The following is a 20,666-nucleotide window of genomic DNA, read 5'->3' as shown; positions in this document are numbered from 1 at the left end:
TAAAAAATAAAATAAAACTCAAAAAAATAATTAACACAAACCCTCAAAAGAACTTTGATCACCACCGTGATCGGGGATAAACTAGAAGGAAACAAAAACAATCGAAGAGATGCTTGTGTTGAGGGGGAGACTAGTAAAATACTCGGTTTGACCAACGAGCAATACCAACAATTTGTGAAGATCTTTGGTGACAAGATGAACGCACACAAGAAAGAAGGTACATGGGTCATTACATGCAAGTAATTTTAGTCATGAGGGTATGTGGGTTATCGACTTGTGTGCCACCTACAATATAATTTACAATGAGTTTCTACTCTGATCACCCCATTGCCGTCGTTATAACAAACGACGATTCAAGAGCCGTAGACGGTAGAAGAGAAACTATTTTACCCAATGGAACAACAATAAAGGGCGTCTTTCATGTACGTGATTTCAAATTTAATCTTCTATGTGTTAGTAAACTATCAAATGATCTTAAATGTGTTGTTACTTTCTTTCCCGACTTTTGTGTCATGTAGCACATGAGTTTGAGGACATTGATTGAAGTGGGTGATTGCAAGAAAGGTCTATACAAGATGGTGATGACAAGAAATAAGAGAAAGGGCGATGATGGTGACAGTTGATACATGACACAATAGAATGGGTCATGCTTCTAATTCAAAACTTCTGTATGATGATTTTTGTAAAAACGCTTGTTTAAACCAAATGGATTTTTGTGATTCTTGTACTAAGGCCAAGTTCGCCAAATTGCCATTTCCAATTAGCACCACTAAAACAACTGCTTGCTTTGACTTGTTACATTTTGATGTGTGGTGGAAGAATTGCACGTCTTCATTTACACGAGCAAGTTATTTTCTAAAGACAGTAGGCGATTATAGTAGAGCAGTATGAGTTTTTCTTCTAAAACACAAAGCGTTTTTTTTTCTATTTTCTTGAAAACAGCGGTTCTTAGTCAACAAGCCAGCTTTGTTACTATTGAGCATTATATTGAGCTTTATATTTATACCTAATACCTAAAAATATTCAATTTTAAACTAAAATTACAGCTTCACATTAAAATACAAATTATTCACCAACAAAAAAAATCCAAATTTTATACCAATAATCTTACAGATTTAAATACACTAACAACAATATCAAAATACATAAATCCAAGATTAAGATTAATATGTATGAGAATCATTGGGCCCTTACAAACAATCTATCAAATAGTTTCGGTATATCTCATAATCAAATCTTCAAGCTCGGTAAGTGTGGCACCGCCGAGTTTTGCCAAATCTGAAAAATAAAGAAATACAAGTTAGAATAACTAACACAACACAAAAAAATCCGCACAAACCAAAACCCGACCCGAACTAACACAAACAAAAATCAAACAAACCAATATGACCAACTCAAACAAAAACCGAGCACGGCCCAAACTAACGCAAACAAAAACCAAACAAATTGATACAAACTCTCCCATACAAAAGCCATACATGACCCGTACTAACCCAAACCTGAAAATAAAAATAACCCAAACATTTATCGTCTTACTTTTGACCACCGAAAAAACTGATCATTTTTTATTCAATCATATGTAAGCCCGAAACTGAACAACCCAAACATTTTTTTTATAATATCTCAACCCAAAAAACGAACATTGTTAGTTCAGAAAACAACTTGAATGCATTTTTTTTTCAATTATATCTAAACCCAAAAACCATACAACCAGACCTAACCCCGAACAACAAACCCAACTTGGTAGTTCAAACAATGGTGCACTAAACAAAGTATATAAACATATAGAAACTACTTACAAGGTCGGGAGATTGATTTTGAGGATTATAGATAAATTCAAACATATGTTTTACAACCATGTAACAACATTCCAAACAACGAGCGACCCTAACTCCCGAGATGTATACACCTTGCATTTAATATAACAGGAATGGTTAGATAGATAATGTAAGATTGGCAAACCTATGATAAGAAATAGTTTACAACACACATACTATCTGAAAATATCACAAATAATAATAATAAATATAGTTTATGTTCCTAAAAATCAAGTTGTCTTCATCAGAAGAGTGATTAGAATAAGCCATATGCATATATTTTCAATTCGACGACATTTTTATATAAGCTCAATATTTGTACTGTCACACCCCAACCTACGGCGGAAATACCGGGGCGCGAACTGATTGTCACAGCTTTCAAGGTTACTATCATGCACAATATTTAAATGACAATATCTATTAATTGAATTCAATTATCAGATAAATCAAATACAAACAAGTACATAATTCATACAACAATACAAATTTTATTATAATATTCTTCTGGCTAAATTCTTCACTAAGTCTTCACCAACCTGCATATGCGTATAAAATAAAGTTTTGTCAACAACACATGTTGAGTGAGCAACACACCAGTTTAGTTGTACATATAGTATATATATATAACAAAATACGTAGCTGCAACAAGTCATATGAGAATAACAAAATAACCAAATGAGCAAGTATAATAAGTATAACTGAGATGTCGAGAAGCACAAAGGCTAACGACTGGCGTATGATCATACTAGACTGAGATTATGTTGGACCTCTCCGAATGCGAAAGCATACAAAGCAAATAAGCACGTAAACAAGTAAGGTATAAGTTGTTAACACATAAGACAAAGTTGCAGTTTTAAGTATAAGTATATAATGAGAAATATATTTACGCATATGTCCCCAAAATGTTGAAAGCGGTAAAATAGGGGAATGCGGTACTCACCTCGATAGACGAACAAAGGATGATTAAGAAAATGAGAAGACAAAAAAATTCACGCGCGAACATTAAAGCCTAGGAGAAACGAGAGCAAACGGATACGCTAAGTAGATGTACAAAATTTATTACGACAACTAGATAAACAATATTAAATTAATATGATAATAATATAATATATATATATATATATATATATATATATATATATATATAATTATATAAAATAATTATCTCGATTCATGAAAACATATCTTGAAAAATATTTCTTTTAACCCTTTTAAATATAAGTATACATATAGTTTACTTGATTTTATTTATAAATATTAGATTTTAAATTAATATATACACATATACGCTTATATACGTATATACACGAATGAAAAACGTGAGTTAAACGAGTATTATCAAAGCGGTTTTCACTAAAATAAGTTTAATTAGTTATTATCATTAATAATATATTAGTTTAGATGATTTAAAAGAAATAAACAAAATTCCAAAAATAACGAGTGCAGGGGGGATCGAACCCCGACCTCCGCCCTACAATACACAAGCATTAACCAGCTGGGCTTAACCAGCACACGCACATACAGATAGCAGCCGCAGATTATAAACATATGCGGCCAGAAAGAATAGCTAACAAACCCTAATCAACATCAATTCGACCTATCCCAACAAAATCAATCGAATTGATGTTGGGGCTAATGATCATCATCAGATCGCGACTCCAAACATGTATTTAATTACCTCAATCACTGATCAGAAGTGTGTGAACGAGATCGAACAGGGCCGGCACTAAGATGAGTATGAACGAGCAACATAATGGCCAAATTAATCTAATTATATATGGGGTTAAGGTCGGCTAGAGTTTAAAGATCGTATCTAAGAATTCAATTGAAATATTACGACGACTTTAATGATCAATAAGGTAAATAAGTTGTCGGTTGGGTTAAAAGAGGAAGAACGAATCAAAATAATATGATTAACATATATGGATTGTCGTCGGTTAAGGCCGTAATTGGTAACAACACGCAATTTCCCAGATCAAATACATCATACAAGCGAAAATTAAGGTCCAAGTTATTGATTTGTAGATTAGGGTCCAAGAAAAGTACGAATATGGGTGGGTTCGGCAAACGGATATCCAAATAACGAAATGGGTTATATAATAAATTTATAGTTAGGACCTTGAAGTTTGGAGTTGGGTACAAGAAGTGTAAAGCTTTATAATTTGGGTTAAAGGTGTAACAACAATAAAGATTAGTTATAATATGATAATAATAATATATTAATAATAAAACAAATTTAGACTCGATAAACGTAATATACATAATAAAATAACCCGAACGTTGAACCGATTCGGGTAAGAGTGTAAGTTTGAAAACCCGAGTTGTTACATGTACTACTAATATTTTCTATCTACTAATTCATCTATACTGAGTACCAATCAAGAGAGACCATACAATTTATTATATACAACTAAGCATGTAAAATTAGTACACACCAAAATATAAGTAAGCCTTTAAACGAACAGAACGAACACGAATAAGGCTTGTTCATGTTCCTTCGTTTCATTAGGAAAATGAGCGTGCTCGTGTTCAGGTACAAGGTACATAATACTTAAACACGCGTAAGCATGTGAACATAAAGAAACAGATATTAAGTAGTGGTATAAATTTTATTTTAAGCACAAGGTTGATTAGAAAAGGTACAGTCACGCAACAATGTTTTATAAACTAACACCAACAAGGGCTACTACTAAAGACACCAAACGTTGAACAAAATCAAATTATAAATATACGATAGCAAAAAGTAATCAAGTTAAAAGATTCTTATAGCCTAGCAGTTTGTTGAAACCTTTTGTTTATGGTTCTGGTTATAGACTTATAATGTTGTTGCTTGCTGCAGTTCTATTTAAACTTAATAAGCACAAAGTATATTTTGAAGTTGAGTCACTAACCCGTAGCAGTTGGTGTAACACTTTTGCTGCTGATTTGAAAGTAAACCCCCTACCAAATAGAGAACAAACCAAAATCATAAGAGAGTTGAGCCAACTCAATCAAAAGGAGAAACAAAAACAAACTTACAAATCAAACTAAAGCTATGAGTAGGGTAATCTTTCAACGAGTTTCTGAAAGAATTATAACATAATTTCAGAGTTGGATTAAAAAGGCCGCTAAACTGAACAGAATGCAGTAAAAGATTAGCCAGGGCTTGAAACAGGATTCATATGAGTTGAAATCATTACCTTGCAAGCGAGGGGCAGAGAGTGTTGATTAAAGAGCAAGCGATGAAGGATTTGGGATTGGGAGGGAAATCTAAATATTTGGGGGAGCACTAGAGGGACATCTACAGCGGTTCATGAGGGATTTTTTTATTTTATTAATTTATATTATTATGCTTTTCTAGTTTGCAGCGGTTTCATATACAAACCGCTTTATAGCAAAAATTCGAACCGCTGTTAAATTCCATTTTTCTAGTAGTTTACAAGATTTTTTATGTCAAGCACAACAAAATTATAATATCTAGGGATGTCAAATTTATATAAAATATTTCTCCTTTTAAAAATACAATGGTAAAGAAGGAAGAGATTTTTGTCCCACCAAAGTGATGGGATGATGAGCAAAAGACTTAAAGAAAACTGGACAGAAATAAAGACACGATGGACATGAATATAGGAATATATCAGACATGGAGTCAGGCTCTATTATTAAAACAAACAAACATGGGCTTGATAGGACCACAAATAATTTTGGAATCTAACTCCATGAGCGACGAAACAGAAAATACAAATCATCATGAAGGCCTAATGGACCAAGACAAACCTCTGAGCCCAAATCTCATTACTCAAGAAGGAACATCCAACTTTGAAGTTGTACACATACCCGCTCCAAGACTAGAAACATAGAACCACCAAGAAAGAAAAGAAACAAGTCTCGACCAAAGCATCTCGATGATTTCGAAGTTCATTTACCCCATCTATAGTGCATGAGAAACCCACTCGGGATCAAAGGTCCTGAACGGTACATCCCTTAGCACATTTCTTTGTTATGAAAAGTTTACTAATAATCATAAAGCCTTTTTGGTGGCCTTTACTAGCAATAGTGAGCTAAAGAAAATTAATTAGGCCATTTAAGACTTGAAGTGGAGAGAGGCTATGAAGAAAGAGATCCAAGCTCTAAAAGAGAATGGAACTCAGACCTTAAAAAGATTACCGGAAGGATAGCATGCAATAGATTCAAAATAAGTGTACAAAATAAAATACATACCAAATGATTTTCATGAAACCTTTGCATCGGTCCCGAAACTGGTCACCATTCGAAGCTTGTTGGCCATAGCCGTCAAGAAAGGGTGGCATGTCCAACAACTAGACATTAACAATGCTTTCTTGCATGGAGATATGCATGAAGATGTTTAGGTGAAGATAGGTTTGCAAACTAAAGAAATCACTATATGGGCTCAAACAAGCATCAAGGAATTGGTATCAAAAGTTTACCACCACCTTGATTGAAGTTGGTTTCAAAAAGACTGGAGCTGATCACTCCATAGCTCTCTTCAAGGCTAAAGATGTATCTGTTTCTGCACTCATTTATGTCGATGATATCATCATCATGGACAACTATTCAAATACAATTTAAGAAACCAAACATTCCTCGACAAGAAATTAAGCATCAAAGATATTGGTCCCAAAATATTCTTCTTTTGAGACTAGGGAACGTGGCTCGTACGAAAGAGGGGTTGGTAGTGGTACTAAGTCAACAACAATATATTCTTGATATACTAGAATACCCGAGTATGATGGGTCGTCGTCCAAGTCCATTTCCGGTGGAAGTGAAACCTAAACAAATGTGAGCCACGAGTGGATGCGAACCTATATCAAAGACAAGATGACAAACTTCTCTATTTATAAGCTAACAGACCCGACATTTTTTACACGAGAGGCCTGAAAAAAAGTCACATGGATGCTGACTAGTTAGGGGCACACAATCAATAGAAGATCATGGACCGACTACTTGCTACTGTTGGGAGGTGCACCTATATCATGAAATCAAAGAAACAGGCTGTCGTCTCCCGATCATTGGCAGAAGCAGAATATCAAGCCATAACATCTACCATTAGCGAGATCTTGTGGGTCAGATGACTTTTAAACGAACTTGAAATACCCCCATCTGAACCGACACAACTATTTTGTGGAAATTAAGCTGCTCGTCACATAGAAAATAATCCGGTTTTTAACGAGTGAACAAAAGATGTAAAAATGGACTGCAATTTCATTAAAGAGCGGGTCGAAGTAAAGGAAATAATAACCATGCAGATAAAATAAAGATGCAAATCGATGATGCTCTCACCAAGCCCTTGGGTACACAACACTTCCATACCTTACTCGACTAGTTGAGCATAAAGGATCTCCAATCTCTAACTAGAGGGGGTAAAAGATAAAGGGGAATTCCCAAAATAGCCCTTATGAGGAGAGAGAAACTCCAAAATAGCCCGTGAGGTTTCATTTTCCCAAAATAGCCCTCCAAATCCAACTTCCACATGACATTGGGAATTTCCCCGTGATATTTCGTGAACCAATCAAAAACTGCCATTTGTCAAGTTTTCCCACCTACCACACGAGTTTTCATCTCAAATCCGTCTTAAACGTTTGCTTTCACATCAAATATAACCTGATAAAAACCAACTTTAACGTGATGTTTCAACCTGTTTCCCTCTCCAATGTGAGTTTTCAAAATTATGGTTTTTTAAGTTTTTTTGAAATCCATCTCCAAAGATGAATTTCAAATGAATTTTGTCTTTATAAAAAAAATCATATTCATCATCTTCTTCATCAAAAAATTTAACATTTGCAATTTGGTGGGTGGTTGAATGGTGGTGGTGGGTGGTTGTGGTGGTCGTTTAGGACGGTGAGTCATTTCAGGCTCCAAAATTAAAGCTCAAGTTTGTTTATTACACTCTCAGGCTTGAGCTTGTTTGAGCTCGACTCGGTTTAATCTTTTGACGAGCTGATCTCGAGCAGCTCATGAACGGCTTGGCTCGTTTACACACTTACACTTCTTTATCTGTCTAACGGGTCACGTGAGTAACTTTTTTTTATAAACAGTTGTCGAATACAATTGAAAATACTCGTTTTTACCCTCTACTCATTTTGCCACCTCTGCATTAAATGTTTATAACCATTAATAATAACAAGCACCACCATTTTATGCACATGATATTTTTTAGGTTGTTGGAACAGTAGGTTAGCAGCACCAGAGTATCTGCACATGGGTAGATTGACATCAAAAAACACGTTTGGAGTTTCGGCGTGGTACTATACGAGCTTATCACGGGCCGACGAGCAGTAGAGCGGAACTTACCAAAAACGAGCAAAAACTAATAGAATGGGTGAAACCGTACGTTGCAGATTCAAAAAAGTTTCATCAGTTAATGGACCCACGTCTCGAAGGAGACTGCGTGCTGAAATCGGCACGAAAAATTTCATCTTTAGCTAATAAATGTCTTGGTGGTGTCTGGTAGCATTAGGTGGCGGAGGAAATGGAGGGAGTTTGATGAAGAAGATGATGAATATGATTTTTTTAAAAAAGACGAAATTCAAATGAAATTCAACTTTGGAGATGAATTTTAAAAAAAACTCAAAAATCAACTTTTTTTAAAACTCACGTCGGAGACGGAAACAGGTTGAAACATCACATTAAAGTTGGTTTTCATCAGGTTAGATCTGATGTGAAAAGCGTCGGGGTACGCAGCCCCCGGGACGCTTGAAGGAGGGGGGTTGGTGGTGGTGGTGGTGGGGGGGGGGGGGGGTTGGTGGGCTTATTTATTTATTTGTTTTTTTATAAAGATTAACAATAAAATAATAATGATGTAATGACTGAAGAGGCTCATTACACCCCTTTTAGTCAAAAAGTCCTTATGATGACGTGACAACACATGACGCAAAATGCTCTCATAAAGGTTTCATTCACTACACAACCTTGATTTTGGCTCGTTAGTTTTCTTATTTTATGTATAAAGTAATAGGCTCCTCAGTTTCTATATAGATAAAAATCCAAATGTCGGTGCCATAAATGCACTTGTTAAGTTTTCAGTTTGACCTTTTGTATAATAAACTTTGAAATATATACAATTTGTTAACTTGGTATAATGGTTGAAGGCGTTCCATATAACTCCTGTTTTGTAGTATGTTGCGCGAGTTCTATTCCCCCAGGCAGTAAGTTTTTTTTATTATTTATTTCTTCTTTGATTTTATATGTATGTGTTGTTTGATTGCTTTATTAGTTTTTTTCTTTTCAGTTTTTTAAGCATGTTTTATTTGTTTTAAATAAGATGATTTGACGAGATTATTTTTTAGGTTTAGGCCATGTTTGGGATTCCTTATTTACACTTCCTTTTGTCTTATTTAAGGAGTTTTTGATAAGTTACAATATCCTAACTTATCAAAACTCATTTTTCCTTCTTTAAAAACTTAAAAAAGCCACATTATCCAAACACTCTTTTAACTTACAAAAGTCAATAAGTTATAAGGAGATAAAAATAAGGAATCCCAAACACCCCATTAGTTTCGGTATCCGTAATGAACCTAATTGATTTCGATCGAATTCATCTTAACTCGCTACTACTACACCTGTGTTTTAAACATGCTAAGTTGACAGAATTTTTGTTGGTTTAGTTCCGGTACCATAACAAACGTAGCTGGAATTTTTTGTTTTATACATGTTGGTTTTTTGTATGTACGAGTGTCACTGCTATTATGGTTGTTTATTATTTTTTTGGGTTTAATGTATATGCCGGTACGAGCCGGGCCGATAGCGACCACATTCGTATCACTTTGATTTTAAGTTATATGTTGGTTGATACTGTTTTGAACGTTTACAAAGTTATTGTTTTTTATTTAGTGTTGATGATTTAACGAACTTAACCGATACCAACCGAACTTGTGTCCCGCAGCCGTAACACGACGTAATGATTATCTTTTTCCGTAACAAAATTGTTAAATTAATTGTATTCGTGTGTAATTGGGCCACAAATTCCATCAAATTATGCTGTGAAGACGGCAAAAATGCTAACAATTATATGACAAAACATTATCCTCGATCAATTCTAATAGACTCGTTTTAAACTATGAAACACCATCCGATGAAAACCATAACCAACTCCTATATATTCAATCATAACTACTTGACTAAACAATCAACCATAATAAAATATGCATCAAAATTCTTTAAGTTTGTTACTTACTCTACTCATTTATTGTTTGTTGTATCCGGCAACAGCCGATTACTTGATTGGAGTCGGAAGCTATGATAGCACCGGACCAGCTGCTGGAGTCAACATGATGGGGTATGCAAATTTGGACCAAAGCACTGCTGGAATACATTTCCGGCTAAGAGCAAGAGCGTTCATTGTAGCCGAGAGTTTAGATGGCCCGAGATTTGCATTCGTCAATCTTGACGCAGGAATGGCATCGCAACTCGTCGCGATTAAAGTCCTTGACAGGCTATCCAAAAGGTATTGTTTAAGTGACAAAACGAAGTTCTTAAAGTACAGATATATACACATAATTCATTATCTAACAAGTAAAAATAGTCCAACTTAAAGCAGCAACTTATATATACAAACAAAACTTATTAAATTAAGTTATTATTATAAGTTTTAAAAGGGTCATTAGCTATTGGGTAAAAAAGTTGGTCTATGAAAACCTTTATTTCACAAAAAAAACTGCATTAGGTGAAGTTACATTAGACCTAATGCAACCTTTTTGTTAGATAATACAACTGTTTCTTTCAAATGCAACCCTTTAAAAGTGTTGGATTTAAAAGAAACAGTTGTGTAATCTAACAAAAAGGTTGCACTAGATCTAATGCAACTTCACCTAATGCAGCTTTTTTGTGAAATAAAAGTTGCCTTAGGCCAATTTTTTTGTAGTGAGTAACTTTGTATATATATATGTGTGTGTGTGTGTATTAATCGAACTTCGGTAACTAAACGTAAAGAGGATTTGCATTTGGATCCCCTCGAGACCCACATGGTTGCTAATACTTGCTTGGTGTAGGTTTGGGAACTTGTATAGTGAAGATAACGTAGCGATAAGTGGGACCCACACTCATGCAGGTCCAGGAGGGTACTTGCAGTACGTGGTGTACTCCGTAACGTCACTTGGCTTCATCCCTCAGTCCTTTGATGCAATAGTCACCGCCATTGAAATGAGCATTCTTCAAGCTCATAATAATCTCAAATCTGGTTCCATTTTCATCAACACAGGTGTGGTGTAACCTATATATTAATATGATTGCGACAATATAGATGCATATATACATCATGATGTGTTGATGTTTTTGTAGGGGATTTGGATAATGCGGGAGTGAACAGGAGTCCGAGTGCGTATTTGTTTAACCCTCCAGAGGAGAGGGTTCGATATCCAAGAGATGTGGATACATTGATGACTCTTTTGAAGTTTGTGGATGGTGCAAGTGGGAGAAGTGTGGGAGCATTCACATGGTTTGCAACTCATGGAACCTCTATGAGCAAAGACAATAAACTAATTAGTGGTGACAACAAGGGTGCTGCTGCTAGGTTCTTTGAAGATTGGTTCACTTCCACAAGTACAAACTCCACTACCTTTGGTGCGCAAGGTACGGGTGATTGTAACATAAGCATGGGGAACTTGGTGTTTCTTACGACAATTAAAATCCCTTTTACATGGACAATTTGACAGATGTTATAATTATAATCGAAGTTAAAGACATACACTTAATTGTGGAATTAAAAACACAATCACATAAATTAAGCTAAGTTATGCACAAGTTTTGTGTTTGAAAAGAAAGATTCAAATGACTAAAATAAGGGGAAATCATAAAGTGCTGGATTCGGAGACTAATCCGATTAACTTCACTCATATCTCTAGCTATGTCTTTTTAATGTTAGGCTATTTGCCCATTTGTTTCTCTTGTCTTAGTAGTCCATGTAGGAGTTGGCAAACTATTAGATCAACTACTGTTGTAAGGTTCTTTAATGACTGATTTAATCACATTTACTGTTAAACAGAGGATGCCAGTGTTTAAATAAATAAGGCATCGACCATCAAAGCCACGGGAGGTCAGCCTTGTAGTCAAACATCAAGCCAAGCATTCAAGGTGAGGAAGAACGATGGTGCGTCTCGATTTGTTGGTGCATTTTGTCAATCAAATGTAGGAGACGTTAGTCCTAACGTGTTAGGAGCATTTTGCACGGATACCGGATTACCTTGTGATTTTAATCACTCCTCTTGCAATGGAAACGATTTGCTTTGTGTCGGTCGTGGTCCTGGGTACCTAACAATCCGTCTCATTACCTATGACCAACAGACTGTTGTGTCGCCATAATATATAGGTCTTTGTATTCTTTAGTTTATGAAACTAAACATTGTACAGGTACCCAAATGAAACAAAGAGTACAAAAATCATAGGGGAGAGACAATTTCAAAAGGCGGTTGAATTATTTACCTCAGCTAAAGAACAGTTGACCGGGAAAATTGACTATCGCCATGTTTACTTAAACTTCACAAACATTGAAGTTGCATTAGCTGGTAACCGGACTGTCCAAACATGTCCGGCAGCCTTAGGTCCGGGATTTGCTGCTGGAACTACTGATGGTCCTGGTGCTTTTGGATTCCAACAAGGCGACACGAAGGTGATCAGAATTGGATCCATCACATAGTATTATAAGTATCTAGCTTTAGTATCTTGAATATTTATGGGATGTTACATGTGTAGATTAACGAGTTTTGGAAACGAGTAAGAGATTTTCTGAAGAAACCGAGTGATTATCAAGTTCATTGTCAAAAGCCAAAGACGGTTCTACTCTCCACAGGAGAGATGTTTTTCCCTTATGCGTGGGCGGTAATATTTCTTGAATGTTTTTCATAAATGATTAGATACAAAAGAAAATCACCAAAATAGCCATCTTGACCACAAGTCTGACAAAATAACCACGACTTTACATTTCCAATCAATCACTACTTGACACGTGTCTTTTAATGTAACATAATTCAAGACTGGCATAGTAGATCCCATTCTAGCTCATGCACCAAATTCTTCATAATGACCTTTCTGAATTGAAGTAGTAGATCTAAACATGGTGTATGATATCCATGTTTGTTGTCTCAAGTCAATTTGCAGTCTTCAAGAGAGTTTTGATCCACCACATGATGTAGGCATGAGACACCATATGTTGGATGAAACACAGTTTCTTAATGATAAATATAAGTCCAGTGATATTTGTGTAAATAAATGTCAAATGGTATTTTGTCAAACTTATCGGTCAAGATGTCCATTTTGGTAAGTTCCCATTCATAAAATTGAAATTTCTTACTGCTTCCATTTGATATTGCAGCCAGCAATTGTTCCAATTCAAATCCTGAGAATTGGGAAACTAGTCATACTAGCCGTTCCGGGAGGTTTGGCTCACTCTTTCAAAAAGCTATTTGTGTAGGAGACTAGAAGTTCCTAAGGAACTAATGTTTCCTAGTTTTATTTCAGAATTCACAACAATGTCGGGTAGAAGATTACGAGAATCAGTGAAGCAAACGCTAATAAATAACGGAAAGGGTGATTTTGACAAAGATACGCATGTTGTAATAGCCGGATTGACCAACACATACTCCCAATACATCGCTACTCCAGAAGAATATAAGCAACAAAGATACGAGGTAACCAAAAACATCAATCATGCATTTTTTGAACCATAAAAATCCGTTACCACTAAATTTATGAGACCTATCAATATCCTACTAACTAACGTGTCACAGCTGGCAAATAACCTTTATCATTCATGCAGTGACGCATTAGCTTATATAATACTTTCTTTACAAATTTCAAGACTAATGTTTTCCCCACTTGTACGACTTACGCTGTCTAAATATCGTAAAATTGAATTACAGGGTGCATCAACTCTCTACGGTCCATATACTCTATCGGCATACATTCAAGAATTCAACAAGTTAGCAGAGTCCATGGCAAAAGGGTGTAAGATAGTGAAAAAAGGCCCATCACCACCGGATCTTTCCTCCATCCAACTAACACTCTTACTAGACCCTTTAGGAGAGTCACCGCCTCCAAGAGTAAAGTTTGGAGATATGAAACACGACGTTTCCATACCAAAAAGTGGATTCTTTAACAAAGGTGACAAACCAAGCGCCGTGTTTTGGAGTCCAAACCCAATATATGATCTATTAACCGAAGGCACATATGCTGTAGTCGAGATGCTTCAAGGAAAGAGGTGGATCCCGGCCTATGATGACGATGATTTCAGCTTGATATTTAAGTGGAATATAGATAATGATACTAGTTATGGATCAGCTAGTCTTGAATGGGATGTGCCTGATTCAGCTAGTAAGGGGGTCTATAGGTTCAGACACTTTGGTTCGTCTAAGAAAACCATCGTGTCAACTACTGAATACTTTACAGGTGCATCAAGTGCATTTGCAGTGTCGTAAAATACAAGGTTTGAGTACTTAATTGGTAACTTACCACAATAAATAGCCATTGGTAACAACTTCATCTGGTCAGTGATTAGTGCTTAAAGTTATAAATACATCTAATAATAAGAAATGTTTGTTGCACTCAACAGTGTGTGAAAACAATTCAAGTTAGTAAATTCACGCACGCACACTGTTTATCATCCACCTTGCTTGCTCAAATTCGCCAGAAATTGAGGTGATCTGTTACCAAGAGAGGAATGTTAACAAACGCACCTGATTAGATGCCAAAATTCAGACTCTAAGGGCTGACGATTCCATCGAGACTCCTAATCGCTCCTTCGATGTAATTGAAGCACGCAGCACACGCCATCCTGGTGATTTTCATCTGAATTCTCGTAACACCTTCTTTCTCCTTACTTCTATCATCATCATAGCCATACTCATAAGAATCTAAGAGCCTAACGTCCTCAAGGTTAATGCTGAACTCTGTAGTCGATCTCCGGTGAATAACGAACGCCGCCAATAAATGAAAACTTAAATCTTATTGATGACAAAATAAAAAAATAAATAAATCTTACTGATGAAAATAAATAAATAATTCAACTAGACTAAATGAACATTATTTGTCATATAATCAAATTGAAGACAAGTTGTTTGAACTTGATAAAGTTCACACCGATGATAATTGTTTCGATATGTTAACCAAAGCTATGACAAGGGAGAAGCTGAAGATGTAAAACGTGGAACAAGTGAAACCAAATACTGAAAACCAAACACAACAACCGATCTCTGCTCAAACTCAAGAGCGACTCTTTTTGATTACTAAAACTGAAAAATAGAACACACAGAAAACAAACATTCTGACCGGGTTTATATAGACCCTTACAAGAATCCCAATTCAATTCAAATACTACTACTAATTTGAAAAACAAACTTAAAAGATAAACATAGATAATGGATAAACCATAACATAATAAAAATACTTTTAGTTATCTTGATCTCCTCCAAAGCCTCCCCACGAGATCAAACCTATCCACCCATGAAAGTCGATGATGCCTTATCGTTTTAACACTCCCTCTCAACATCGACCATACTCATTCCCATATTGGCACAAAACTCTTTTAACTTAGTACTCGGTAATCCCTTCGTGAACATATCCAGGGGCGGACCCACATAGTGTGGATCGGGGTCCCGGGACACCAATGTTTTTTAAAAATTTATTAGAAGCGGTATATTAAATTTTTTGAGGACCCCATAAGATTTAATACTTGGAACCCATACTATTAATGTTGATGTGGTCTGGTGGGAAGTCCCTTGTTTTATCTTTGAAAGGTCATGGGTTCAAGTCTTACAAGGCTCAGTTTTTGGTTTTTTGTGTTAATTTTTAGTGTTAATCAATCATTTGATTGCTAATGTTGCAATGATAACTTTGGAAACATTCAAACACCTCTAAAATACATATCATTGTTTTCAACTTTATGTATGGTTTTCTTTAGAAACATTCAAACACTTTAAAATATCAGTTTTATTTTTCACTAGTTTAAGTTAATGGTTTTCAACACATGCTTATGAAAGGGTGGATCTAGGTTCTATCTCAAAAATGTTTAAGAAAGGGAAAACAAAGTGTTTATGTGTCAACCCGACCCATTTTGACCCGTTCAGGTAGTGATGATTGAAAAGAAAGTTTTATTATGATATTGTTTTTTATTATGTTCTTCGCCTCGACCCGACCTGAACAACGACCGACCCGAAAAATTTGAACACCGAAAATATGGGACCCCATTGGCAAAAAATCCTGGGTCCGCCACTGAACATATCAGCTACTTGTTTACTTGTCTCTACATACTGCAAGTAAATCTCTCCTTTCAACACTTTTTCACGAACAAAATGATAGTGTACCTCCACATGCTTAGTACGAGCGTGAAACACTGGATTCTCAGCTAACTAAATTTGCTGACTTATTATCACAAAATAAGTCCACACCACGCTCAACATTCTGTCCCAATTCCTTTAACAACCGAACAAGCCAAACCAACTCTTGAGCTGCTACCGCTGAAGCACGTACTCAGCTTCTGTAGTTGAAAGAGACACAATCGGCTGTCTCTTACTACACCACGATATAGCACTTGAACCGAGCAAAAACACATATCCCGAAGTTGACCTTCTACTTCCTGGGTCGCCAGCAAAATCGGCATCACAAAAGCCTCTAAGCTTAACACACGACTCCCTCTTAAACTTGACACCACATCTATATGTCGACTTAACATACTTCAAGACTGGTTGCATGGCATACATGTGAGGCTTTCTTGGAGTTTGCATGAAACGGCTTAGAACACCAACCGCAAACGCGATATCAGGCCTTGTTAGAGTAATATAAATTAAACTTCCCACCATCTGCCGATACTCAGTAGGATCTTCTAGCTCGGTTCCGTCTTCTGGATACAACTTAGCATTCACATCGAACGGAGTTGCCGCCGGTTTACAACAATTTAATCCAAACTTTTGTAACAAATTTATCACATACCTCCTTTGATGTAGGATTACTGAAGCTTCTTTATACTATAGTTCTAGTCCAAGAAAATGTTGTAGCCGACCCAGATCCTTCAACTTAAATCCCAGGTTTGGTTAGCTTTAAGAGCTTCCATCTCGACTCTCATAGCTTCAATCCATTCTTCCTTTTTACTCGCTTCAGCAAACGAATCTGGTTCAACAATTCGTTCTTCAACCCAGACAACATTAGCATACCGTGGATTGGTTTCTTTTCTCGAAACGATCTTCTTGCCGGTACTGATTCTGGCTGGACTTGGCCAGATTCCTCATTCGTTTCTGGAATCGAACCTGACTCAATGTTTTCTCCATCAGAATCATTATTGAACTTTAGCTTTACATGATTCAACTCTTCTTTTAAATAATCGGTATCGGGTAGGGCTTCTTTACTAGATGTCCACCAAGCCGACATCTCATTAAACACTACGTTACGAGAGACATAGCATTTTCTTGTTACCCCGGGTCACAACCAACGCCATCCTTTTCTTTGGGCATCATACCCCACAAAAATACACCGAACAGCTTTCTTTTCTAACTTGTGACGAAGGTGGCTAGGAATAAACACATGCACCCAAAAACCTTCAGGTGCCTAACACTTGGTTTCTTCCCAAACAATCTTTCATACAGAGATGTATACTCGAGCCCTTGTTGCGGCAGCCGATTAATTACGTAAGTTGCCGTCATCATTGACTCAGCCCAATAACTTCCCGGTACATTCTTATCGTGTAACATACTTCCTAAAACTTCAGCTAAATGTCGGTTCTTTCTCTCTGATATACCGTACTGTTGAGGCGTATTTGAACACGTAAGTTGCCTTCCAATTTTGTTAGTTTTCAAAAAAATTGAAAACTCATGTGACATGTACTCGCCACCATTGTCAGATCTTAGAACCTTTATTTCTCTCCCCGTTAAACGTTCGACCTCAAGCTTAAAATCTTTGAACTTCTCGAAGGCTTCTGACTTCTGGTGCATAAAATATAACCACACAAAACGTGAGTAGCCATCAATGAAGGTGATCATAAAACGTTTACCGCTTAGTGATGGTTGCTTTACTGGTCCGAAGACATCCGTATGAATGAGATCGAGCGGATCACTGGTCTTGGAATCCGATGATTCAAACGGCTGTTGTTTCGCTTTGCCAAATTGACAACCAGCACATACTTGATCCGGGTGCACATCACGAACCGGTAGATCTCTTACAGTCTCCTTTTTCATCATAATTCCAATCTTATCGAAACCGACATGCCCAAGGCGTCGATGCCATAAATCATCGTTTTCGTTGTTGCGAGTCTTTTCAACATACGTTGATTCTGCTGACAATACATACATTGTCTCCTTCCTCTTTCCCTGCAGAACCGGTTTACTTGATGTTTCAAAGTGATCAAACACTCTAACATCATGAGGCCCAAACAACACGTAATGACCCGCGTCGGTGAGTTGAGGTACCGACAACAAGTTTTTCTTCATCCCGGGTACCTGATACACATCCTTTAGGATTAGCTCATTTTTGCTTGACCCGGCTGGAAACTTTATATTCCCGATATGTGTGATCAAGTGCCTAGAATTATCAGCAATAACGACAACCTTGCTACCACCATATACTATGGGATTAGACAGCATACCTTTCTCTCCCGTCATATGATTTGAAGACCCAGAATCAACTATCCAATCATCAAGGTTGTTAGACTTATGCTGAACTGTTGCCGAATATGCATGAGCATCGGAAATTTTAGTGAAGTACGCATCTGCATCCCACTCGTCATCTTGTTCAACAGCAGCATTATTTCCTTCTTCCTGGTTATTTTCCGGGCATCTCTTTGCTCTGTGACCCTTACGTCCACATTTGTAACACCGGAAAGAAAACTTCATATTTTCCACATTTTTATTCTTATCTCCGGTTCTTTCTTCTTTCTCTTTCTCTTTATCTTTCTTAACCCACGGTTTCTATTTCCCTTCACGCTTCCGTATTTGGAACTTTCCTGCTCGAAACCTGTTTCTTCCCTTCCCGACGTATAGGGCTTGGTCAACATCTTTCGATGACCCAATCGTTGCACCTTCCATTTGCTTCGTCAAAGCTTCTTGGTCTGCCAACAAATTTTCGAACTCAACAAGAGAGGGCTGATTCGCCCATCCCTGCAGGGCTGCAACAAAACTTCTGAACTCGGGTTTCAACCCGTGGATAATAATTCGCTTCATTCTAGCATCCCCAATTCTCGCTTGTTGATCCAACTCGCCAATCTCACAACACAATGTTTTTACTTTGTGAAAGTACTGGGGTACCGTCAGATCTTTTTGACTGATCGACAACAACTCATTATCCAACAGTTGAAGCCTTGAGTCATTTTTCTTGGAGAACAAGGCAACTAGCGCATCCCATGCAGGTTTTGGCGTCTCGAACCTTGGATGTGTTCTAAAAGTTCTTTTTCAATAGTTGTTTTCAGATAAAACATGGCTTTACCATATTTTACTCGCCACTTTCCAATAGCCCCGTTCACATCATTCCTTGGTTCCACGGTGCTTTCTCCATTGACAATATCCCACAAATCTTGCCCTTGAAGGTAAGACCGCATACACGTCTTCCACGTGTTAGAGTTCGAATTGTTCAATTTCTTCACACCTCCCACGACTTGGAAGTCGACATGATTCTCGAGTCTGTCTCGTTCTTCTTTTCACCGAACGATTCTTTTAACCTACAGCCAAATCAATCGCCTAAACAAGCAATCAATCGATGAATTAAATCCCACGGGCCGCGCTGGACCTCGATTAAAGAATCAGATGTGAACAAACGTCTTCGGTGATTGGCTTTGATACCACTTGTAAAATGTGGAACAAGTGAAACCAAATACTGAAAACCAAACACAACAACCGATCTCTGCTCAAACTCAAGAGCGACTCTTTTTGATTACTAAAACTAAAAAATAGAACACACTGAAAACAAACATTCTGACCAGGTTTATATAGACCCTTACAAGACTCCCAATTCAATTCAAATACTACTACTAATTTGAAAAACAAACTTAAAAGATAAACATAGATAATGGATAAACCATAACATAATAAAAATACTTTTAGTTATCTTGATCTCCTCCGAAGCCTCCCCACGAGATCAAACCTATCCACCCATGAAAGTCGATGATGCCTTATCGTTTTAACAGAAGATATGTTGCTCGCTCGCCGGGGTGGTGAGTTCTTTCTCATAGACAAAAAGGGAGAGATTTGTTGGGGTATTTTTGCCATGAGAAAGCCCAACAAATATTTTTTGCTTCATGGGTTTATTATTAATATTGTTATTATGTTTTAATAATTAAAGGAAAAAAAGGAATTATTTGACGTTGGGTTTTGGTGGGCTGTGACCCACATGAACTCCACAAATTGATGTGGTAATTTTGTGATGGGCTTATACTACGTGAAGAACAAGAAACATGAAGGTTACAAAAGGTTATTTTTTTTTGTGATGCTCAATATTCTGCCGACAACAACAAGTAGACTTTTTGTTTTGATTTCTTTTGTATTCAGCCGAAGACCAACAAGACGAAGACAACGTTGTCTACTCTATTATTTTGGGTGGCTTTTAAGGAGATAAGAGACGTTTCAGAGACCGGTATTTTTTTTATTGGTGTTATCTCTTACTTGTTTATCCTTTTGTATTTGGTTCCATATACTTGAAGATTGTTTATACCAAGTATATGATGATTTGTGCATGCCTCTAGTTTTATCTAGAGAAGACTTTGTATTGCTATTATTTGTGATATTGGATTTTAAGCGGCTCTAGTAGTCCCGTCACCCGTGGTTTTTACTCTCGTCTTAAGAGGTTTTCCACGCTAAAATTATTGTGTCATATTTACTTTTAAATTACTCTATTTGTTTGCATTCTCATTGGTTCATTTGGGTCGGGAATAAAGTTTAGCCA

At 36.7% G+C, this 20,666-nt stretch overlaps 1 long non-coding RNA gene and 2 pseudogenes across 2 annotated transcripts; 1 reads left to right on the top strand and 2 right to left on the bottom strand.

Moving 5' to 3' along the window:
- Positions 1-1,024: 1,024 nt before the first annotated feature.
- Positions 1,025-5,015, bottom strand: LOC143544779 (uncharacterized). Its single transcript, XR_013137312.1, has 3 exons — positions 4,606-5,015; positions 1,800-1,909; positions 1,025-1,278 (listed from the first exon to the last, which is right to left on the bottom strand). It is a non-coding gene; the product is annotated as an uncharacterized LOC143544779 (long non-coding RNA).
- Positions 1,049-14,558, top strand: LOC143544778 (neutral ceramidase 2-like; annotated as a pseudogene). Its single transcript, XR_013137311.1, has 11 exons — positions 1,049-1,247; positions 4,405-4,417; positions 10,026-10,260; positions 10,805-11,013; positions 11,094-11,421; positions 11,807-12,058; positions 12,162-12,420; positions 12,504-12,629; positions 13,123-13,186; positions 13,269-13,438; positions 13,670-14,558. The product of XR_013137311.1 is annotated as a neutral ceramidase 2-like (transcript).
- Positions 14,559-16,255: 1,697 nt separating this feature from the next.
- On the bottom strand, positions 16,256-16,603 carry LOC143544772 (secreted RxLR effector protein 161 pseudogene; annotated as a pseudogene).
- Between the last annotated feature and the right edge of the window lie 4,063 nt (positions 16,604-20,666).

Source organism: Bidens hawaiensis, unplaced genomic scaffold (genome assembly GCF_021521415.1).
Source record: "Bidens hawaiensis isolate Kalapana, Puna unplaced genomic scaffold, B.hawaiensis_p1.1 tig00013745_1, whole genome shotgun sequence".
Lineage (NCBI taxonomy): Eukaryota > Viridiplantae > Streptophyta > Magnoliopsida > Asterales > Asteraceae > Bidens > Bidens hawaiensis.
Note: the sequence above shows the minus strand (reverse complement) of the source record. Positions and strands in the feature narration are given on the sequence as shown.